Source organism: Sinohyriopsis cumingii, chromosome 7 (assembly GCF_028554795.1).
Source record: "Sinohyriopsis cumingii isolate HCF-2022 chromosome 7, ASM2855479v2, whole genome shotgun sequence".
Lineage (NCBI taxonomy): Eukaryota > Metazoa > Mollusca > Bivalvia > Unionida > Unionidae > Sinohyriopsis > Sinohyriopsis cumingii.
This window is the reverse complement of record NC_142967.1, coordinates 83,573,976-83,599,485: the sequence shown is the minus strand read 5'-3', so window position 1 is coordinate 83,599,485 and position 25,510 is coordinate 83,573,976. Positions and strand designations below refer to the sequence as shown.

Below are 25,510 nucleotides of genomic sequence, written 5' to 3'. Positions count from 1 at the left end.
CTCCAAGGAGTAATCAGTTAGGTGCCTGTGGCATCATAAACCAGTGGTACATGCTCAATGCGAAGCGCACGCCACTATAATTCAACTCAACAACAACAACAATCGTTCAGACCATTCCACGGAATAAACAAAGATGGAGGTGACAAAATTATTCAATCTATTAAGAGATATCTATTTTTGGATAATGGATGTTGAATATGTTGTAGGAAGAATAGAAAAGGAATGGAGTGATGGAAATAGGCAAGACTTGTTAACTATTAAAGTCAAAGGACTAAAGGTGGCCGGAGATCTCATCGCAGGGATGATAGAAGAAGAAGTCAACAAGTCAAGCGGATTTACTGACCCACCTTATGTCAGAGTGGGAAGTTTGAAGGAAGCACTGGACCATGTCATCCAAGTCGGGTGCTTCCTGGAAAAAGTATTGTATTGGATGGAGTGGTGATACGTAAAATGGGGGTTCGACCAGTTGACAAAAATGGAAGAAGTAATGAGGAAAGTGCTGACGGAAGAGGTAAAGAACATCAAAGAAAAGTGGTCTAAGGAAAGAAAAGAAGAAGAAAATAGAAAGAAAAAAAAAAGCTTTGAGAAATTCAACAATAACTGGATAAGAATACAGGAGAAATTCCGAGTGATAGGTCATCCTGACTGGATGCCTGAGTCAGAAATAAAGAAGAAGATGACAGGAATATTGGTAAAAGTTAGAAGATGGTTGAAGAAGTGGAAGAGTTAGAAGAAGAAGAAACCCAAAGGCCCTTTTCAGGGCCACTCATAGGTCTCGAAAAGATCTTGACTTTCATTGCCTACCCTTTTTTTTTCTTTTTTGTTTTGTTTTAAAAAAAATAAAAAATAGAGACCCCTCCCTGTTTCAATATTCGCCTGTTCCATTTCCATAGACCCATCAGGTCGGGACCTTATTAAAATAGGGTCCTGACCCTGTTCCATTTCCCCTTGATGCTCAACAGGCCCAAGATTTTTTTTTTTTTTTTTTTTTTGCCCATGTTAAATTCCCCTTGACGCTGTACAGTCCCACCCTGTTCAATTCCCCTTGACGCTAAACAGTCCCATATTCCCATGTTAAATTCCCCTTGACGCTATATCGTCCCAAGGGTTTCCATAATGTTAAATTTCCCATTGACGCTATATCGTCCCAGGGTGGTTTTTAATGGTAAGTCCCATTGATGCTATATCATCCCACTTCACTACTATTGAGTATATATTTATAAATCTGAAATGGTTAATTAAAAATAGTTATTAGTCAAATTAACAAGGATGCCAGTTACTAGCTTTGATACTCTGTTTTTGTTAACTGAAAACATGTAGACCCAAGCCACATCTATAATGATAATTTCTGGCACTTTCAAGGCTGATATAGCCCTTTCATTAAAACCTGCAAACATTTTTGACAATTTTATCTGCACACATTGCTGTACATTTTATACACATCTGACTTGCCAGTATTTCTCCCAGCCATTGAGCTACCATTGGCAGAAGAGATCTTTTTGCGAAAAATATTTCCAAATCAAATCCTGTTTGGTTACTTGTAAATCGACATGGAATAGCACAACCCTAGGACAAATATTACTATCCCTACTTCGTGGAGACATTGAGGCTATGACATTGTAGCTACTCAACCTTCTGTCCTATGACCATTTTGAATTTTGCGCTAGATATGGCTGTTACCAAATACCGGTGTCTAAACAGTACATAGGTGCTTTCTGGAAAGATTTGCATGCAGTAAGATTGCACATCAGATCCACAATATTTCCATCAATATCAACACAGATTGGAGGGGGGCCTTTGAAATTGTTTCTACATATTTAAACAGGTTTTCAATGAATTGTTGCTTTTTGTTTTTATTAGCAGGTATTTATACATTTATAAAATGAGTGTCCTGTATCACAATATGTATCAATCTTCCTGCAAAAAAGATTCCCTTGTTTTTTTGCTCCCAAGTTACTCCCATTTTATTCTTGATAAAAGTAGCTACCCCTCCCCTTACATCTCCTTATAATCATTCACAATTATAACCCCATTTAATTTTTCCTCATATGAAGTTATTAGTTCTTTAGTCAACTTATTATGTGTTTCTTGTATGAAAATCATATCATAATTTGTCTTGTTGTTTAGTTAAATTATTTTTTCCCTATTTATTCAGTTTAAATTTGCTGAGGCTATATGGAAGTTTTTTATATCCATTTTCGCCTCTCCACCAGGTTGTCGCATTTTTGGTTATACATTAAGTATTATTAGTTTTAATTTAGAATTGAAATATCACCTAGGGGATCAAATAGTAATTTATTAGTCAACATGTAGACCCACTCCATGACCTTCTTGAATCTGTAACCCAGAAATTCCGATTAACTATGCATCTTTTAGAATCATACAATACATTATATAAAATATGGTAATGTATACCTTAAAACAATACTGCATTTTAATCCAAGTTTCCAATTTTGCAAGAAGTTGTCCCGCACATGCAAAATCATCTGCTACCCAATATGTAGACTTGTCGCCAGAACATAAATTCTCAAAAAATTCCCCAGCGTATAGTCTGTTTCTAAATTCTTTAGTAATTTTCCCCCATCAACAAGACGCAAACACATTGCATCCTATTTCATTGTTGTTTCTCTTCCACATAATAGCTTATTTTTTATAAAATGTTAAACTTTACTAATCTTTTTTCAAGATCACTTTAGTTTGCAAAAATATATCTTGTCATTTATTGGCATTCTACATTGAATTTTGTAAACTAGCTATAAACCTGACCTAATTACTCAACTTAACTGCTGACAGAAACAGTCTACAGTAAATGTATTTCATTTCTATAGCTCGATGGATAAACATTACATCTTTTAAAGCTGTGCACAGAATAGGCCGACATATCACGAGTCAGGAAAACATGGGGGTGGTATCCCCTGTGTCCAAAATTAATATCATTTTGAATAGAATATTCTAGTGACAATTGCCTCTTTTCAAATGGTAAGCATTGCTTTTTTTATTTTCGTCAATCTGTCAAATTTGGTATGCATTTTGCTTTAATATTTGAGATGGAAACCTTAGGTGCATAGAAATGTCAGACAGCATTGTACATCATGGATGGTGTCCAACATACTTTTATGATCATAAAACAAAATCCCATTGTTTTAGTTATGGCCACTGATTTAAAAAATATTCATCCAAGCTAAATATAATAATAATAATAATGAGGACTTTGTATAGCGCCTAATCTTTAGAAGCTCTAAGCGCTTTGCAACATTAGACAACATAAAAACATACACAATGATATGATTACAAAAACAAACACCATGAAATTAGAAAACATAAAAAACATGCTGAGAATATTTAAGGTAGTTAACATTATTAAGTCATTAAGTTTGTTTTTGCAGTCAGAATAAGTAGTTTTGAGAGCACTCTTGAATGGGATCACTGCATCTTTGTGTCTAAGTTCAGTGGGCAATTCATTCCATGTTGCTGGGCCCTGATATGCAAAAGAATGCTGTCCATGTGACTGTTTTCATAGTGAAAATAATGAGTATATGATTGTCGGAAGAGGAGTGTAAGTATCTTGCTTGTGTGTACACATAGGTGAGGTCGGATAGGTATGTTGGACTAGAGTCTGTCAGTGAAACGTAGCACAGAGAGCAGCAGAGGGGGCGAATCGGACATTTTGTCCAATCGTTATTTTGCTTAATTATTACTTTCTGCACTCAACGATCTAGTGTCGTCAGCGCCTGGTAAAAAAAAAACGACGACGTCGTTGGGGGATCGTCGCGTCGTCATTTGGTTTAATTAACACCTTCTGCGCGCCGATCCCCCAGCGTCGTCAGCGTCCGGTAAGCACATCGACGACCGCGTCGATGTCATCGCCCCCTCTGCTGCTATGATCTTACAAACAGAGTGATCACTAACTCCTCCTCTTGCAGATCAATTAGGTTATTTGACTGATCGGTAAGTCTAAAATTAATTCTCGTTAAAAACCGATCATGGCATCGCATATAGTCCGGATTAATCGGACTCTCAACGATTAAAAATCCCGGAGGGGCTGTTGGTGAAAATGAATAAAGGATGTACCCCTGTTGAGCCTGATTTGATTGCTTGGTATCCACCTGGTAACTCCCTTCGATAGCATCACACACTAGATTGATTGCTATCACCGATGCAATATTTACGTTGTATGGAGCAATATGCCTACCATCATCTCCGTTATCGTGTCTGAGGATATGAGTTGATGGACCGAGAAAATCATTAAGAGACTTTCTTAGTTCTGGCGCGTTGTATCCTGGAAACTTGAAATCAGGTAAATCGGCTTCTGTGATATTATACTCGGTTAGGAATTTTTGTTTATTACCAGTTCTGTCAGTGGATATTACCTCGACGATTCGTTCATTGATATATTCCATGTCTGATATAAGTTGATTTAATACCTCAACGTGTTTTCGTGCTTTTGTTTCCCGTAGTTGTTCTAGTTGTGATTGGTAAATATGATTAATCTCGGCAAAATAACTATTGATATTATTTAAATTAAGTTCGGCATTGATGCGCGATTTAGGAATTTCTTCGTACTGAAAATACCATTGCATGGTATTCCTGTCTTGAAATGAAAACCAGTCGGGGGATGACACGTTTTTCATAACGAACAAAACATCTCGATAACTGGGATTCACCTCATGATACGATTGCGCATTTGTGCTCAAGTCCGCGGGGATTTCATGAGGTGGATTCTTAGGCCATCCTAGTATGGTTCTTATTGAACTGTTATAGATATCAACCATATACCCCGGTGTGCTTATTTCAATCGTCGACGATAACGTCGGTTCATGAACCGTAATAGCGATTTTTGATTCCTTTCCTGTGATCGATTTTATCCTGCGTTGAAATTCTTTATTGATTTGCTCTATTTGGTATGACCCAGTTGGTATTGTAACCTCCTCCCAGTCTGGGGTCCCATCGGGTTTATTTGTCCGTGCAAAAACCAGCGAGTTATTAGGTTGTTGTCCGTTAAATGCATCCGCTCGGATATTAGGCCAACTGTGATATACTCGCAATTTTGCCAGCGCTATTTCCTTCACTGGAACCGGCGACGGGAAGTTCACACTGAATTCGGGTTTCGTTGACGTTATTGATATCATATTTGTTTGTACCGGAGTGGTGTTCTCCGCGATCCGCTGAAGTAATTGAAACCCTTCGGGGTTCAGCGACATTATTATTATTCGTTGTCTTTAGTGTCTAATTTCAACAACCAGGTGGTTCCGGCTTCCAGTTGAAAATCCTCGATTTTTGACATCGCGGAGCTATACAACTGGACCATCGTGGAGAATTCAACATCGGATACGAACAAATTATCAATCGATAACGAGATCAACCCGGATAATTTCGAGTATGCGTCGGATACTATTTGATGTTTTACTGTATACTCGTTGAGTTTTTTCTGAAAACACGATGATATCTTCCTAGTGATTGCGTTGGCAACTCCAGCAACTGTTGTCATTGCGGAGACAGCGATTGGAACAGCGATCGGGGTTATCGTGGTCACCGTGGATAAAATAACACCGGCGCCAGCTACTATACCCGACACCGAGTACACGACCGCGTCGATGGCGGTTATTTTACGACGGTATTTTTTTATTTTTACACGGTATTGTTCGGAAAGCGTTTTCAAGTTCGCGGAAAATTCTTTTGCGGTATCGAATCGATATTGATGTGACGTCGGTGATACCTCTGATTCAACTTCCTTGGTGGTCATTTTTATTTTAAAAGAACTAGTGTTTTTAATTACTTAGATTCGCTGCAAATTCCACATACCATGTAATGTTTGCCCGGGTTAGATTTCTATCAACGGCATAAATTGTAAACTGTTCAGTTGCGTTCCTGTCTATAATTGTTGATATTGTATTGTTAAACCCGGATGAACTCGACGATAATATATTAAACTGCATCATTGAAACCAGTGTCAATCGATAAATACCCTTAACAGTTGCGGTAATATTTACTGTATTCTGTGTAGGAGTCCAATCGAATGATCCATGCCGAATTGTGTATACTGTGTTGATGATGTTCTCATGAGGGATTTTTATTTTTTCGAATTGCTCTGCTACTCTCGGTAGTCCGTCTTTAATCGCTTCAACATCAGTTTTAATCGTTCCTATTTCCTGTATATGCGTGTCCACATCTTTTTTGTTCGCTGCAACCCTAGTAATGAGTGTATTTATTTCCTGTATATGCGTGTCTATACTTTTTTTGTTCGCTATAACATTAATTTTGAGTACTTCTATTTCCCCTTCATGCACGTCTATACTTTTTTTGCTCGCTATAGCATTAGTGTTAATTGTTTCTATTCTCTGTCCATGCGCGTCTACATTATTTATGATCGTTACAACATTAGTTTTGATTGTTCCTATTTCCTGTGTATGCGCGTCCACACCCTTTTTGTTCGCTTCAATATCAGTTTTGATTGTTCCTATTTCCTGTGTATGCGCGTCCATATTATTTATGATCGTTGTAACATCAGTTTTGATTGTTTCTATTTTCCGTCCATGCGAGTCTACATTATTTATGATCGTTGCAACATTAGCGCCGATTATTCCTATTTCTCGTTCATGCGCGTCTACATTCCCTTTGCTCGTTGCAACATTAGTTTTGATTGTTTCTATTTCCTGTCTATACGCAATGATATCATTTATAGTTATTGTGATTTCATCCGGCCTGATATTTTTTTTACCAAAGAATTTATCAAAGTTGTCATCGATCCTGTTAACATTTTTTCGTAACGTGTAAAATTGGCCCGACAGCGTCGTAAACTCCGAAATAGTATTCTTTATTATTGCAAGATTTGGTTCGGTTACCGTCGGGGTCCCAAAAAAACTAGCGGTAGTGAGTTGTATATCGGTGACAGATTTTTTCACCCGCGCGTCGAATTCGATCATAGATATATTCAACGATGTAAGTCTGTCTCGAACGGATGTTATCTCATTCGTCACCTCCGATATATGTTTACCCGGTTTGAGTCGTCCGTCGCCGGTATACAACGCGATAGTGCCATTGGCGACATTAGGATGTCGTATTAAAACGTCATTCAGTGACACATTACCGGATTTCAATTTACCCTGGCGGTCTTGAAATACAACTATTTCGCCCGGGTCAACACTTGTTAGATTCAACATATCAGCGATTTCATCCTCAATTAGTTTTTTTATGTCGGCGGCGGCCGTTTCCGTGGATTCTTTCAGCGCCGAAACCGGTCGCCCCCAGATATCAATCATTATTATTGTAAATGTTATTCTCTAAAATCCGTTGAGCTTCTACGACCCCACTAGTGTATTCGTTTACAACCATATGAGGTGGTTTTCGCGATGATGAAATCGCCGCAAGTACGTTCAATACCTCGCGGCCACATATCGGTGGGTCACTTAATTGCTGTGTTGGCAGCGTGGAATAAAAAACCCGGGCTGAACACGCCCGGATATACCGCATGAACTCTTTCGGCGGGGGTAACCCGTATGAATCAAAATAGACGATCGCACGCGGATCAATCGCGTATGCAACCCAATGAGTTCCCGCTCCGGAGGACCCATCGAGGTTAATTATGCCGGTTTCAGTATTCCTTGGGGCCGCCGGTAATTGATCCCTCATAAAAACACCTCTGAAGTTTTTTATCGCTAACGCGTTTGCGGCGTCTATTAAATCAAAATTAGACATTGGAGTCATTGACTCAGGAGTCATAGACTCCCGAGTCAATAAACGGTTCCCGGTAGTCTTAGACCCTTTCCCGAGTACCATGAATACGGGGTTCCCGGTAGTCTTAGACCCTTTCCGGCCACGGGTCGTTTTTTTTTGTAGCCTTTCCCGGTTGCCTTCTTCAATGCCATCCCCGCCGCGGTACCAACGGCTCCTAACGCCGCCGCCTTAGCCACTGCTGGTGCGGCCGCGGCAATCAACGCTGGAATCGCAGCTAACAGCGGAAATATTCCACCGGTCTTTTCCATGTTTTTAATTGCTGCGGCTGAAAAATCTATTTGAACACCCTTTTTATTCTTCATCGCATTATTGAAATGTTTTATTTGACGCGCCGTCAACGATATCTTATGATTACCACCCGCCATCTGCGACGGCTTCAGCGTTATTGTGGTCCCGCATTGTTTAGCCGACTTTGATCGTAATTTCTTGACTTGACCATCAGTCAACTCTACACTGACGACACTATACGACATTTTATTGTAAACGCGTTTTGTGCTTTCAATTACATGTTTTCCACTGGCGCATCAACGATTCTCATTCGTCCACCAACACCTTCTAGCAGCATTGATTTATCGCTGAGAATGACAGCAACCGCTCTATAATTAACACCACCCGGGGCTATACGAGCTCGGAAGTGTATATCAACGACGGATTGTCTCGTTAAATCAAGATGTTCCAGCGAAAAATAATAAATCGGATACCGGTTTTTAAAATCAAGTTGTGATATTTGCAAACCAGTGTCGACGTTTTGATCACGACCCATATACGACAGCAATCGATGATACACACGTGCGATATGGTTGTCGCCGTAATTAAGCTGTATATCCTCGGATGGTTCCTGTTGTCCGTTTATTCTCAGCGAAACATCTCTGACTCCTAATTGATCAAATATCATATGGCTGTGTTCTTGACTGCCCAATCGATTCCTATTCTGCAGCGCTATGAATATATGACGTGGGGCCGAAACACCCTGTTTTGATGCCAGGTGCCATGTAAACGTATCGGCGACGTTATCTTCTTTAGCATCAGTTGTTACCGCTAGCCAACTCAACAACGATTTCCCTCCCTGTTCCATAAATGCTAACAATCGTGCCTCCGTGGTAACTGATGGAGTCAGCACCGGCATCCACAATGCCATTTTAGTTAAAACAACCTTACCGGCAGCGACGCCAGCAGCATGCCATATTGCATTGTTATCATCGCCCCTTCGCGTCAGCGCGATTGTATGCTTGGCCCCATAGATAACTTTTCTAACATTTCTGCAGAATCCAAATATGTGATGGAGTGGAATCGCGCATGAAAACTGTCGGCGTGGTCTTTTTAGCATCAACATTCGTGCTGCGAATCCCATATTGTAATTATCGTTAAGACTTTTTATAACAGTGAAATTAGCGCCTGGTTTTGCTCTGCGATCTGGATTGGTTGCTTCATCCTGGTCAATTGTGGTATTTTCTTTTATTAGCACGTTGATGTACTGAAAATGATCAGCGTTGTCGGCGGAGTCCTTCGCAAACATCATAGATGGACCCGCCGATCTTGTGTAATCATCCGAATATCTCGCTAACCCAATTATCGTCGTTGCAACATCAACCTCGCGTTCTATTGATTCAATTTCTCGCCCGTCAATAAGATATCTGGCGCTCTCAAATAACGCCATGATACCGTTGTTGACGAAACCAACTCGAACATGATCGTCATCTGCGTACGGTGCATTATCGGCGGCATTTGTCACGAGTTCTCCCTCGATTTCGATAAACGCTTCACACGGCAGAAAGTATTTACTGGTATCTTGGACCTGAAGTTCAATTCGCGATCGTAGGTCGGGTTGCGCTGCATAATAAGAATAATATTGATAATCACGGACAGAATCATCCCTGCGCACTGGGGCGTCCATATCAAACGCGGGATCAGCGGTTCGCGCAAACATTTCTATTATTTATCATGTTGATGTTTTCAATTGCGATTTTTTCGTCGTAAATTCTTTAAATTCTGTTTAAGACCACTCTCCCGCTATTGCGTTCATGGGCGCGTTGGTGGATGACTGAGCCGCCAACGACTCTAGTTTTTCTTCCACGGCGTTATTTATTACTTTACTGACATTTGCAGGCATCACTGTCGTTGATGGCATCACCGGTGGTTTCTGTTTTTTTCTCCTCACCAACGACATTAGTTTGTCCCGCGCGGCTGAAAGCGCCTTTCCGGCAACATCTCCAATGGCACTAATACCCTTATCACGAATAACATCAATGGCCTTCATTCCTAATTGTTTGGCTAACGGCGCTACTTTTGGAGCCATTCTTGTAAATAACCCCGCAATGGTGCTACCGAGACCATCTCCATAGTACGCACGGTAAACAGGCAATCGCGAGTTTACCACGTAGACGAGTACTGGTTTATCGTGATTGTAGTGTATGATCATCCTTATTAAAAACACCAGTTTTCCAATTAATCATCCACGAGCTCGTCTATGAGCGTTCGATATGCATTAATGTCCATAATACCGCCTGCAAATAAACGCTTGCAAATATCAGCGGCCTCATTGATTATTTCCGGAGAGTTATTTCCGGCTCGTTTTCCTCCGATTAGTACTTCCAGCCGTGATATATCACTGAGAACACTATTAGGGCAGGTAACGCCGTAGGATTCTTTACCAACAGGGTATCCTTTTCCTTTTTTTGGTGTTATACTCTTAACTTCCTTGTGGAATGCGTCGTAATCGGATTTACTACGATGTGGTAATGCATCTTTATGTTTACTTGCTAAATACACTATTCTTGCCCAGTCTTTTAACGACTTTATATTTTTCTCGTAACCGCTATTGATATGCTTCTTATCTCGTATGTTCTTAGCAAAATTGTTGGCAGTAAAATTAATTAATTCTTCCCTGTTGCTGAAGCCTCTAATTTGATCTATTGTGCTCTTCTTGAGTACAATACGGGGTATATTCCCCTCTTTTTCTTCCGGTATTTCTTCTTCTGGTGTTTCTTCGGGTATTTCTTCTTCTGGTTCTCTTGCGGTGGCGCCTGGTTCTTCTTCGTCGGCTATTGTAACATAAGGTTCTTGTGGTTCGGTTATAGCGAGTGGTGGTGGCCTCCGTGTTGTAGCAGCCGCTATTTTTGCAGGGAGTGTTTCTAAAGACCTTTTTGTTTGTTTTGTCTCTGCCGCTATCTTTTCAAGCGCACCAAGAACGGGTACAGTTGCCGCCGTAACATCCTTAGTCGCTTTAGTTACCGGGGCAAATAACTGTTCGCTTCCAACAGTAAAATCGGTTTGCATTTCTTGTCGCGTTTGAAGTTTCTCTCTCACTCTGTCTCGTAACGGTATAAACTTTTTAAGCGCTGCTAGCCGCTCTCTGGCTAGCCGAGTAGTAAGTGATTCACCTACCATTATTGTAAATTGATCCGCAATTTTCTAATTTTCCGCCGAGTGTACCATCGGGAGCTCCACGGAGTTTTCGTCTATAATCCTTCTAATGTTTTTGATCTTACTAGAAATCTCCCGGCGTCGTTCATAAACACGTCCGAGTTTTTTTCGTATTATTTCAACGGCAGTGAATAGTCCAATGAATGCATTTGCGTCATTGTGGTACAGGTTCTCATTAATCGTATGTTGTAATCGTTTTATAAAAAAGTACTCGCGGGCCAGGGTAAAACGCCCCCGTTTCGACTGTTCGTTAATAATCTCATAATCGGATAATATTTTTTCACTGTCAAGACCATCAGATAATTCAATTCCTTGATTTTTTAATTTTGAAATCTCGGCTAATATATTATTGATGTCTTCGATATTCATTATTCTTATAAAACATCTTATTTCTAATATCAAAAATTTTAATAAAATTATTGGGGCCATTTTTGACCTCGTTTTTTGTATGGACAGTACAGTGCCGTAGATCTCCACTCGAGTGTTGTGGCAGATTGCAGGCATACATGGACAGTACAATGCCGTAGATCTCCACTCGAGTGTTGTGGCAGATTACAGGCATATACATATACTTAATTAAGGACATTCACATCTTGGAACCCCAAAGCATACATCTCCGGGAGGGAGGCCTAGGGTGACAAACGTCATCGTAGACCGCCCAGAAGATATGCTTGGGGGACATCACTACATGTACTTAATTAAGGATGAATATATTTACAATGAAATGATTGATGGATGATGGGACGGCACAAGACAGCACAAACATAAAACGGCGGGGCGGAACTCTACGGCCAATTCAACCAATCAAAAGCAACCCAATTAAATTAACCCGGTTGCATGATTGTGAACAAAAGACAACCACACGCCCGGGTCAAGAGCGTGGGTTAGTTTTGATTAGTTGAATTGGCTTTCGAAAGCCCCAGGCTTATAACGAGTCATCTTATATATAAAGTGACTAATACAGCGGCGTCAGTCACAAGGTGTGTGTTAATTTGAATTCCCTTGAATCGTTTGAATCCTTAAATACTTATTAATGGTGTTTCACGGCATTTAAATGAAACCAAATACTCAAATAAAACATTAAAAAAAAGAATTAAGCTGTTAGATAATAGCGTGTATTTCATTAGTTTTCATCGTAAAATGATTAATTAATCGCAACATTAATTGGACTTCAAGGGACGCAACATTAATTAGACTTCAAGGGACGTAACTCTTGTCATGCGACGCTATCACAAAACGAGTTATCTCCCTTTGATGTTATATATGAAAATCGAATTCTATGACCCGTCTTTTTTGAGATCACTGTTTGATATATTCGTTCTGCAACAAATTGTATTGAGGCGATACAAATGTCAAAATATTTTCCTGCCTCATTCATCGACTGAAATATTTTTTCCTCGTGAGTTGTTGTATCAAATGACTTTACGGGTTTTGCTTTCTTTGAGTATTTACCAGTTTGGCCTTTTTTACTATTTTCACTCTGAGAGATGGCTTGCAGATTACACAGTCTATTATTTTGATAATTAGAATCAATGTGATCAATAACGAGACTATCTTTGATCAATCCGTGGAAACATTCATAGATGATTCTGTGACAGAGATATTTTTTCCCTCCAGCAGTAAACATCAAATATCCGTGATTGTTTTTCCATCCAACCGGCTTCTTCAGTCTACGATTTCTAACAATGCCGTCGCGAGATGCCTCGTAATTGACGAGCAGGGGATGCGGCTGAAATTCTTGGTCCATTTGTATAATAATACTACTTGTCTAATTTATTATTTGGTTTAATTATGAATCTTTCAACGTAGTCTTGGGGGGTTTTGATGACGAAGTCGGCGGTGGGGTTGATGACGGCGTTTTTAATTCGCTTGTCATAATAGCGTTTTAGTTCCCTGTATCGCTTTCCGCCACAATTGATACACAACTGTGATTTTCCTCTTACACCGACGTGGCAAACCAAGCACGGGAGGGGGCCAAGAGAACCATTACGAACGCTTTGTAAATGATACCCGCAGAATTCACCTCTACATGATTTATTGCACGGGGTTGTCGACCCAATCATCAACCATTTGCAGTGATTCATTATACTATATTCTTTCATTTAAATACTTGTTTTAATTATATGGATGAGTTCGAGAGATTGGCAGCAATTAAGCCCCGGAAAAATATTAGGTTTAATCTCGATAGAGTCCTCAAGGACACACCAAAAGCGTTAATAAACGATAAAACCCTGTTGAGTAAAATACGCGATTGTATCAATGAATTCAAGCGTGATGGCGCATCTCACAGTTGGTCAACATTTCGAATTGATGGCATTGTTGATGCTACCATGAACGACAACCGCGCAGCAATGATAATATCACAACTTGACGGTAAAAGGTATTTCTTCAGAGTAAAATTCATTGTCCGGGTGGAATCAGGCGATTGGATCATGCGTGATAAATTTGAACCAGTTCTCAGCGACAAGAAAACAGTCACTGTCAGCCGCGACTCCAAGCCGGGGTTGTTAACCGGAATTGACAAACCATACTATGAACGAGCGTATCCTGAAACAGCAGTTGTTTATGGAATATACCCGTTAAATAAGAAACCTGATATCGGAAAACTGAAACCGATGAAACAGTCAACTGGGATAAATTGTGTAGCAGAACGAATAATAGAGCATTTTACAAATGCATGTCGAGGAAACAAATTGACTGATTTACGACGTAGCAAAATCAACCAGTGGGAACTAACCGTAAAAGAGCGTGGAGCAACCATCAGCGACATAGCGAGATTAGAAACATCGCTGAGATTTCCAATAACCGTTACAACGATAACAGGTGAAGTATTATACGAATCGAAGTATAAATCGAAGGGAGCCCCAATCAAAATTATTGATCATAACGAACACGCATGGACGCCCGTGATCACAATATTTCCACGGGATAGAACAGTAAAGTATATACCCGAAGAATTCCTGGGAGAACAATTCTCCAAGGAAGGTTTTCTCGCGGAGAGGAAACTATTTGATGCTATTGCCTACTTGTGTAAAAACGACCCTGTATCAGTGTGGTTACTTCGCAGCGCTGAAAACGATGCGGATACCTTTGATCAGTTTGTAAGACCAAACGGCGAATTATATCGCACTGAAGCATTTCACAACAGGATGAAAAAAACCGCCATGGAATTTGAAGAGCATGATGAACAACTGCTAACAAATTGTTTTACGATTTCATCGGTTGTAGCTCATGTTGCAGCAAGGAAAAATGCGTGGAGACCAACGCGCAGGGAATTTCTACCGGATGTACAATCCAGTTGTTTGGAATACTATCACGGTGGACTATGGAACACTGAATACAACCGCGACGCTATGATCTCGGTTGATATGGTTGCCTGTTATCCAGCGAGTTTTCTCGGGTATGGATCCGCCGCTGAGTATTTCAAACGATTTGGACACCCCAGACATGAAATGACTCGTGTTGCTATTAATGGACCACTGCCTGATTTTGATTTAACCGGATTCGCTCGCATAGTATCATTTGAATTCGCGGCAGGACTCCATCGCTGTTGCTATATTTGGATCGGTAGACACATGACTGAAAAGAAGTGGCTGCCAATAGCGCTGCTACGGTATATGATTGATTGTAGCATGCTAGTTTCGTTGATTGTCAGTGACGCGATTATATCATACCGGGCACAGACTGAAGTCTGGTTACCAGAACCGGAGCGTCTAGATAGCATAATTGACGAGTCCAGAAAAAACATTGATGCCGACGAGGAATATATCATCGAATGGTCCAGGAGGATATTTAACCAACGAAACCGCGAGGCAAAAGATCTCGGTAGAAGAATAATTGGTAAGTTCACACAAGGTGGAAAAAACCACGACTACAAACGATATTGCTCACGGCTGATTATAGATGACGCAGAATATGATTTCGTAATCAAGGACGCAGTGGCTAAAAATAGATACGTGAACTGCAAAACAGCTTTCTTGTCCAATGGAACGAGGTTGGGTACAGTTGTTACCTACAGCGATGGAGACAGCCCGGCATACCCGCATTTGAGGGCGTCTATGCTGGGTTATGCCGCTATTAATTTATTCTCGATGATAAATAGATTTCCTGACACCGCGGTTAGAGTAGCCGTTGATTCATTTTATATAGACGTAGCGTATAAGGGAAACGTAGCCGAGTTTACTAGTCCGGACGAGAGTTGGGGTACATGGAGAATTAAAAATGAAATACGACGCGATTATTCCCCGTCAGCAGATGTCACCGTTGAGAACGACTACTTACGCGGTGATAAATTATCAGAATGGTCTAATGCACCACCGTGTTCTGATCCAATTTGTAGACACAAGACGGTTTATTTAAGCGGCTGTGGCGGGTCAGGAAAGACGACTCGGGCAATTGAATTATTTCGAACGCGGGCAAGTATAATCGTGCTTACACCGACCCATAGACTAGCGCGAGAGATAAAACAACGAAATGTTGACGCCGTTACTTATCACAGCTTTTTTCGATACAGCGGCGGTGAGTGGACTCCTGATCGAATGGGTGAAAAATTTATTCCCGACATTATCATCTGGGATGAGATATGTACTGTTTCGTTAGATACTTTACAAATGTTTCTTGAGTGGTTGCTGCGCGCGAATACAGCGGTAATCATGTGTGGGGATCATGGCCAACCACCACCATTTGTCGGCGAGGGTCCACATGATTGGTTAAGGGGTTTTGTGGACTATTATGAAGAAACCGATAATGATTACCGAGCACTTGATGAACAACTGCGCGAGGTTAAAAAACTAATCAGATTACAGCCGGATAGAGTTCAGTGTGAAATAATCCGCGAGGTAATTCCGGAAACGCCGTTGAATGAATTCTGGGAAACATGGAGACCAAACGATTTGATTGTAGCGAGTAGAAAGATAGTCAGAGACACACTTCAGCAAAAGTTGTTTACGTTGCATAAGGAAAAGTTTCCAACGCGTCCAGTGCCGTTATGTTATAGACCCGCGGACACACGGCGGCAGAACATTGAAGTTGAAATTCCAGGCCGGACAGAAAAACAAATTCTCGTGCTGAATGATATCGTGCTCGTTGATATCAGCGTCGTCGAGGACGCGCTACGTGCTGATAAATCCCCGTGGACGCTAGGATACGCAACAACAATACATTCCTCGCAGGGACTAACCATCACGGACACAATTGTTTGGATAGTTGATAATCGCATCGAATGGTCGAATCTAGTCTATCTTGCAGTGTCCAGAGTACGAAGGATAAATCAGCTTCGAAGAATTGTTATTGACGAAGCCACCGACGAAGCCGGCGACAAGGTCACCATCGATGCAAGCGTCATTGATAGAAAACTCTCGGGTTACCGCCAACAGGATAAAAAAAAACAGCGGCGTTTTGATATTGACGCCGAATTAATAATCTCGCTACGACAACAACAGAATAATCACTGCGCAAGTTGCAATTGTATAATGAGTTGGCGTTATTCGGATAAAGACACTCGCCAATTTACCGTGGATAGGATCGATAACAGTCTCGGTCATGTCAAAAACAATGTGAGGTTGACCTGTCTTGAGTGCAATAGACGCAACGGCGCTAGTTAAGACCACGTGGGGGTAATTGAGTATCGTTAGGTATCACTTGTAGTTGCTCGCGTGTAAATCCGCGCTGAGGAGCAGTTGAATCCAGCCTATAGATCGGTGGTCTACCAGTTGATCGTGTTATCGTTGATATGTTATGTGTGGTAACACTCCAAATAGGATCAGTAGCTCTTTTTTTACCGCCTTCAAGCTCTCCTGGTTCATACAGATATCTCACGGTGACATTGCCGAGAATCGGCTTAGAAACGCTATTTATTTTTAATTTTCCGGGTATATACTCGTATTTAATCGCGTCGCTGGGCTTCATGTTGATTACTCGGGTAATCTCGTTATTTAACGCTGCAGTTACACCTGGCAACCTTTTAACCCATTCACGAGATCGTTTTTCTTGGATAAATTCCTTCGCGTATTGATATCCAAATAACCGTTCAGCGAGAGTCCGATTGAATCGTTCAACAATTGCCTGATCACGATGTAGCGCAGTATGACCTCGTCGTATCGCGACGCTATGATGTTTTAGCGTTGATAAAACAGCACCGCGAAATTCACTACCAGGATCAACTTGTAATAGATTTGGCCAGCGCAGAGGGCCTCTTCGATAAATTCTTTCAAACGCAGCGGCTACTTCAGTTGCCGACTTTGTTTTTAACGGCTCCGCTTGTTTGTATCGACTCGCAACATCAACTACGGTTAGCGCGTATTTGTAACCGTTGTCATGCGGCAGAAATAGTATATCAGCCTGATGAACTTCATTAGGTACGCTGACATCAAAGCGCGAGAAGTTGATTTGTTTAGGCGGTGGTAGATAAATTTGCCATATAGCCTGTTTGGATAACCAATTAGCCGCAGTGGTCTTTGTTACCTTTGCAGCGCTTGCAAGCTTACCAATTGCGGCCTTCCCCTTCCAGTATCCTCTCGGAGAATAATAGATGGAATCCATCGTTTTTCTTGGATGATTGTTATTAATTACCAGCGCCAATCATTAATTTACCTTTCATAGCCGATTTTACCAACCATGAGGCCAATTTTTTTTTGACGGATTTATCAGGAATAGCATTTAGCGCGTGAATTAATTTTACATCCGCGATATGACGCTGTTGCAGATCGCTACTTTTGTAAGCAATATCATGAGCATGACACGCCTTATCGATAGCGTTTATTGGATACTCACCGGGTTTGGGCTGATTTTGATCATCGAGTCTAATATCTAATCGTGTTCCGGGGCCACAGTAGTTATATCCTGGGAGGTGTTTTTCTCCTGGATACTTTGCCCACGGTGTTCCGGGGAGTTTTGCCAATTTGGCTGCGATGTCACCTCCTCGCTTTTTTTTAAAACATCTCCGGGTCTAATAGAAATAAATCTAAATTTCTTTGTACCGCATTGTACACACTTACCAGTAAGCGCCGATCTGTTATTTCTTGTTGTAGCGGTTGTCATATCATTTGTGCCAGTACGCACTCTACACTTCACACAATATAGATCCATAATTTATGTATAGAGATATGAATATAATTGATTTTTCGGCGACTAAAACAAGAGAACCAGTTAAGCATGTTGCAGCGTTACCAAACTCGATCCGGATGATTATCATCGGACCATCTGGATCCGGCAAGACGCAATTGTTACTCAATTTAATAATGAGATGGATGAAGTGGGATAAGTTGTATTTGGTTGCTCCTAGCGTAGATGATCAACGATGCTACGAGGTGTTGAAAGATTTCAACGAGAATGCATCAGCGATCGCTAAAAAAAATGTTATTGAGTTTATTACGGATATCAATGATGCACCGGGTATTGATGATATTGATGGCGACGTTAACAATCTAGTCGTGTACGATGATGTTATGTTAGACAATCAAAAAAACCCAGCTAGGATATTTTCCAGAGGCAGGCATAAAAACACTGACGTGATATATGTCACTCAACGATACACTCAGATTCCAAAAGTAATTAGAGACAACTGTAATATTCTTGCTGTGTTCAACGGCGTTGATACACACACGCTACGAAATATTTGGCAGACATGGTGCGGCGGTGACATGGACTTTAATACTTTTCGAAACTTTTTTAGTCATGCTCAGTCGACCCCACATGGATTCGTAACGATAAATTTACATGATCCTCGGACACGATATCGTATCGGACTTGACCAAATATTCGGTTAGTTGTAAATAATTTTCATTGTAAATAACCACTTAGCAGCAGAGGGGGCGATGACATCGACGCGGTCGTCGATGTGCTTACCGGACGCTGACGACGCTGGGGGATCGGCGCGCAGAAGGTGTTAATTAAACCAAATGACGACGCGACGATCCCCCAACGACGTCGTCGTTTTTTTTTTACCAGGCGCTGACGACACTAGATCGTTGAGTGCAGAAAGTAATAATTAAGCAAAATAACGATTGGACAAAATGTCCGATTCGCCCCCTCTGCTGCTCAGAGAACTAATGTTGTGTTTGATTCTGGATCGAATGGATAGCCAGTGTTGGGTACAGAGCAGCGGGGAGGTGTGCTCTGATTGTGGTACTCTGAGTATGATCCAAGCAGCTATGTTTTGAACTTTTTGAAGTCTCTGCAGTAGATATTAAGATGAACCAGACAGAATTGAGTTACCATAGTCCAGTCTTGAAAGTAGTAATGAACACACAAGTGTTTTAGTGGCATCAACTGAAAGATATCTGAGAATGGAGCTGATGCGTCTCAGCTCAAGATATGCAGCCTTGCATATGTTCATGACATGTTGGTGCAATGTGAGAGTACTGTCCAGAGTAACACCTAGGTTTTGTACTGATTGTGTGAATTTAATGTTGGTGTTGCTGATATTTATTGTGTGAGGTAAAGAACGTGAATGAGAAAGTCTTTGTGTTGTAATCAGAATGGCCTCAGTTTTATCATCATTCATCTGCAGCTTGTTACAAGTCATCCATGATTTCACATCAGAAATGCACATCTCTACACCTTGGATGGTAGCATCAACTTCAGTTGGGTGGCTAGATTTGTATATTTGGGTGTCATCAGTGTACAACTGGTGAGACACTGGATGATGATCTATGACACTTGAGAGCAGCTGAGTGTATAGAGTGTAGAGAACAGGTCCAAGAACAGACCCCTGTGCAACACCACAACATAGATCAACTGGGCTGGAGTGTAATCTATTTGCAGACACAATTTGTGTCCTGTGGCAAGGGCGATATGCAGATTGTACATTGCTAAAAAGACTGTTTGAATTCAGACAAGATGCAAGCTGGGATTGAACAACCTTTTGTAAGATTTTTTATATGAATTGGAGATTAGAAACCGGGCAGTAGTTCTTTAAATCCTTATGGTGTAGTGTTAGTTTCTTCAGCAGAGGTTTTACAATGGGAGTTTTGAAAAATGATGGAAATTATGCTGATGAGAGAGAGGTATTAATAACATCAGTTAGTGAAGGCAATACTGGATCTAAGCACTCAAGCAGCAGTAATGTTGGAATTGGATCAAGTTCACATGACTTTGGTGCACTCTAGGATGATGACTTAAAAATGCATTTATTGGTGGTGAGAGACTAAATACATGACTTGATACTTGTGTTTAGCATTAATTGGAAAGCTGAAGATTAGTAATCTTTTGACATACATATCCTAATTGTACCATTTAATTTACAAAATTCAATGTAATTTGCATTGGTAAAATGTGTAGCACAAGAAAAGTCATTATGAATCAGAGATAAATCATATCTTTGTTTTGTCTGGAGCTTGACTAATTTATTGCACATTTCTGTACACTATTTTGTCTTTAATCCAGGATTATTCACTGCATTCGGATGCATTTCATGGTGAAAATTCACCAGCTGGATTAAAAAGTGGTGAATATTGCTAGCGATTGTTCTGCAAACCCTGTATGTCACAAGGAGTCAGTGTATTCAAGGACTCATACAGTATTTACAAGTTCTCATTGACATTTCAGATGAAAATGAAGAACTGAAAAAAGATGAAAATCTCAAGTGGAAACCTTTCTGGTCAGCCATCTCATCCAAAACCTCCTGAAATGGAGAGTATTTTGCAGACTCCAAGATTTCCTCTTATCCTGCTGGTATGTTCTATTTAGTTTATCTGGTCTCTTTTTTTTTTTATCAATTGCTTTTATACCATGCCACAATTGGAAATTCTTTATCAAAAGTATGTATAAATTTCATCATTTTTCTGTCTGTTTAATAAGATGTGTTTAAGAGTACTTACTTACTCATGATGCTGTATATATGAGATTAGATGTTTTGTTAAAAAAGAATGCATTTTGTGATATATTGTATCACTGCTTTATATACAGTGGTCATTGCAACCAGTATGCATTTTGTTTACATGCCAAAAAATCCAGTCTGATTTCTTTGTTTCTTTTTTACTGCAATTAAGGAGTAGTGATAATCTTTATACTCTTAGCTGCATCCAGAAGGACAACACCATCACCATCCCCATCCACTCTGGAGTGGAGAATATAAAGATTTCTCTCTGCCAGTTCCTCTGCAAGTAGTAAGTATTGAGGATGGAAAAAAAATGTACATTATAGAATAATGAAACAAATACTACAGGTGTTGACTTTTATATAATCTCTTATTTCATTTACAGCTCTCTAAATACGAGTAGGTCAATTATACACTGTATTTATGAATTTAATTCTCATCTAAGGTAGTAGAACTGTTTTATGTTTGACAAAATATTGGGTAATTTGTGGCCATACACTAAAAACACATTTTATAGCATTTAAAAATGCTTATGTTCAATGCACGTAAAACTCATTGGTTTGTTGTCACTTCAGTTGATAATAGTCTTGTCATCTTGTAGACATTTTGAATGTTAGTGTTCAATGCTAAGGTCATATACATTGATTCAACATCAAAATTTGTTTGCAAAATGGAAGATTATGACATGAAAGCACAAGCTCTTGTAGCTTAGATACTGTTATTTCAGAACATTGTGAGATGTTAATTAATTAAATTATAGGTCATAAAACATACTGTTCAAGACTTATTTGTGCAAATAAACAATGAATTGTTTTTCATTGATGTGTCGACTGTTCATCATTCCATTGGTTTTTTTTATTTTTCTTTCTGATGTATACCATTGTCTTGTGTAAGTCAGACGCCTAAACCATCTACATTGAATGCAGACTTTACAGACACCAGCAGTGAAACAACATATCCAGGGAATAAAAAAATAAAGGATTATGGGAAAAGTTTTCATATAAACTGTACAAAAACCATGTATTTCATTCCATAAATATATTTCATTGTTAAACCCATGTTCACTGTACAGATCTTTTTAAGGAGTTTATAATAATGATCTTGATCTTTCAAAACTAATTTCATCACAAATCTGTTACAGATTTCCAGTTCAATGTACTTATGAAACTGGACACAAATATTGAGAATTTGTTGGAGCAGCTGGCCCTCCAAGTTCATACACAAGGCCCAGACACAGAATATAGAGAAGAAATTCTTGCAATGCCATGTGATTCAGTGGAGGAACTAGAGGGCCTTTGCCAGAGGTTGGAGGAGAATCCCAAACTCTCCAAGAAGATGGTAAATTGGGGCTTTATTTTCTATTTAAAAAAACTGTTATAACCTTTATTTGCTGTTGTGAACCTCAAAATAATTTATGCAAGTTCTGCAGTGCCTGTATAATAATTTTTGGGGGTGGGGTGAACATGTAGTGGTCGGCTGTTTTGTCTTACGGATGTAGGCCAAAACATGTTTAGAGATGAACATGTAACAGGTATTTTACTACATATACACTATTACATATTATGTGGCTACTTTAATTCAATCCTTGAGTGAATGTCATTTATGAAGTTAATAGATTCACGGTGGTTAATTTGGTTTATAATTGCTATTAGTACATTGTGTTGCATAGTTAATGTTATCAAATTTTTTTCAAGTTAGAGAAATTAAATTTGCTTGCAAAACCATGGCAAAAAATAACTATATACAAGCATATTTTGTCACATCGATCATGAAATACTACTACTAATAATAATATCAAAATCAAAAAATAGTAATATTATTATTATTATTATTTTCAGATATGCTACTTGAGCTCCCTTGGCAGGTTTACAATTGGGGATAGTGTCTGCAGGATGATGAAAAAGCTTAAAACAAAAAGACTGGCCAGAGTATAGTCCAAAGGGACGTAAAGGGAAAAAAGCATTTCAAGAGCTTGTGATATGTCAGGTTTTGATAAGTAAGTATGGCTTGATTTAAATTGTGTTTTTCATGTGACTTGCCAGAGATTTTTAAATGAATTGATAAAGTAACTTGAGACCACATTTCAAAGTACATGTTTTAAAAATATTCCATTGATTATTGCTGGCATTCAGAAAATGCAATGCATCCTTTGTTGTGAAACTTTTTTAAAACATTGTATTACTCTTGCAGAAGCCTGCTTGAAAACTAATGGCAAAGCAAAGGCAAATGGAATGGAAGAGACCATATCAGAGACCCTCAAATATGCACCCAACCAACGCAGAATGATAAAAAACAAGGTAATCCAAATGACTCTTATTTCATCAATATTGGATTCAGTTTCGTCTTTTAAAGCATAGTATTTGCAAAGCGGATGCATTTCTAAACTGATAACAAAATCAGCTTATCCTATTGCCCAGGACTATCAAAGCTAGAGTCCAGCTAACTACAATATGCATATATCTTGTCTGATCGGACAAGTGCCTCCATTTGGAATTTTTATTCACATGAAATATTTGGATGAAATAAATTCATCTTTGTGCAAATTGATTGCACCATCCACTTGCCAGAAATGATAAGTAAGTGCAAAGTTATCTTGTATCATGGCTTAACGATAGTAAGGGAAGCACAAGTGCAGTGAAGAAAATTTCATACATTTTTATAATGCTGATTAACATGACTTCTGCATATGTAACTAGTGCTGAGATGATATGACTTTATTTAAGCATTACAATTTTGTTTTAATTTGCAGGTGCCTGAGCAGAAGAAGTAATAGATAAACTTTACAGTGGAGTTGGAGACTGATTCTGATTCATAATCTTAATTAAATCTAGAAAATAAACATTAAAGTCATATTAAAATATCTGTTGTATTGTTTCCTTCTTTCATTTTTCTCTTAAAAACAAATGTCTGAACCTTTAGTCTGTAAATTCAGTGGATTCCTTATCAGCCCATCTACTTTTACTTTACACCATGCTACTTTAAAAAAAAAATGAATTATCCCCATTGGGGTAGGTCCCCCCAACCCCCCACCCTACTTTGTCAACTTACCTGCCACATTTAAATCTAATGGAAGGCCCTGCTGTAAAGCCTGTTAGTAAAACTACCCAACAAGAGGATTTCATACATTTGCAACTCCTAGGTGGATGGTAATGTTTTCATTTTTGTAATGTAGATTTGGACATTCTTGCCACCAGTATGGAATATGTGTTTCAGAAACACAAGCAGCTTTCATCAGATTTGCATAAAGGTTTTATATGTTGTGAGTATGTTGTAGGAAGTTTTTTTAAATAACATCATATGAGATGATGCCAGTGGAAATGGCAGAAAAGTGTCTGTATTGTTCACCAACTACACCTTGTTCTTACAAAATGTGGCTGTTACACATTCCCATGATGATGTCACTGACAGCCATCAGTGAGGAATGCCCCAACAAGCATAATACAAATTGCTTCCATTGTAATTGTTACAATTCCATTCTGACCACTCCAGTGTCCTAGTGGTTAGAGTGTCCGCCTCAGAAGCGGGAGGTCATGGGTTCAAACCCCAGCCAAGTCATACCAAAGACTTACAAAAATGGTATTAACAGCTACCTCGCTAGACGCTCAGCATTAAGAGGTTAGTGTTAGGACTGATCGGCCTGGTGTCAGGATAATGTGACTGGGTGCAACATCATACTACATGTTTGCAGCATGATGCCCCAGTGCTATACATCACTATAAACTGCCACACTGCAGACATCGTAGCAATATGACTGAAAAATTATTCAAGCTACGTTAAAAATCCAATCACACACACACAATTCCATTCTACGATCCAGAACCAACACTAATTCCGTACTACAGTTCTTGCATTTCAATCCAATTTTGCTTTTGAAATGTAGTGCCACTCAATTCATAATGAACCCATTCATTTCAAACACTCGCAAATACATATTATTCCTGTCTACAACTGAAAAATATCTATATAAAAAAACGTGTAACTGTGTTTTATGCAAGGGCATGGAGATGCACAAAAACTTGCACCTGAAGCTTGAATAAATCCCCGACTGTGGATAAGACTTTACCCATCGATTACCCCAGCTTGGGGATAAATTCCGACCGTGGCGATTTATTATATATCCTATGACTTCTCCAGCTTGAGGGCAAAATCCAAGCACATCCCTAAAAAGATAACAAGTATAGCGGCTCTTTACCTTCTGTAAATGCCACTTGAGCTTCCTGATGCTGTTGTATCTGCCATTTGACAGAATCACGAATGTGGATATATTTCTTAATTGCCTCTAGTTGTTGAGTTAGTTTAGCTGTATGAAATTCCTTTGTGCAGACTCGCTCATTATTAATATTACAACAGTGATTTAATTACACATTACCTGTCAGCACACCGATGATAAGTCAGTTATTTTATAACACACCAACAAGCTTGCCCCTTGCACCCCCCCCCCTTTTTTTTTATTTGGGCACCTGTGGACATGAATCTGCAAGGCTCAAATTGTCATTTTTAATATAAGATCTCAACATTTTTAAGGCCTTAATTTTA

The 25,510-nt window shown here is 39.6% G+C and overlaps 1 long non-coding RNA gene across 7 annotated transcripts in view; it reads left to right on the top strand.

The window, feature by feature from the left end:
* The window catches only part of LOC149795647 (uncharacterized), a 42,214-nt gene extending 18,380 nt beyond the window's left edge, over positions 1–23,834 (top strand). The window contains exons 4-8 of one of the 7 annotated variants that reach the window (XR_016422379.1): positions 20,704–20,829; positions 21,174–22,312; positions 22,813–22,970; positions 23,165–23,271; positions 23,724–23,834. This is a non-coding gene — a long non-coding RNA (uncharacterized LOC149795647). The other 6 variants (XR_016422381.1, XR_016422382.1, XR_016422384.1 and 3 more) reach the window with 6 other exon arrangements.
* The last annotated feature ends 1,676 nt before the right edge of the window (positions 23,835–25,510 follow it).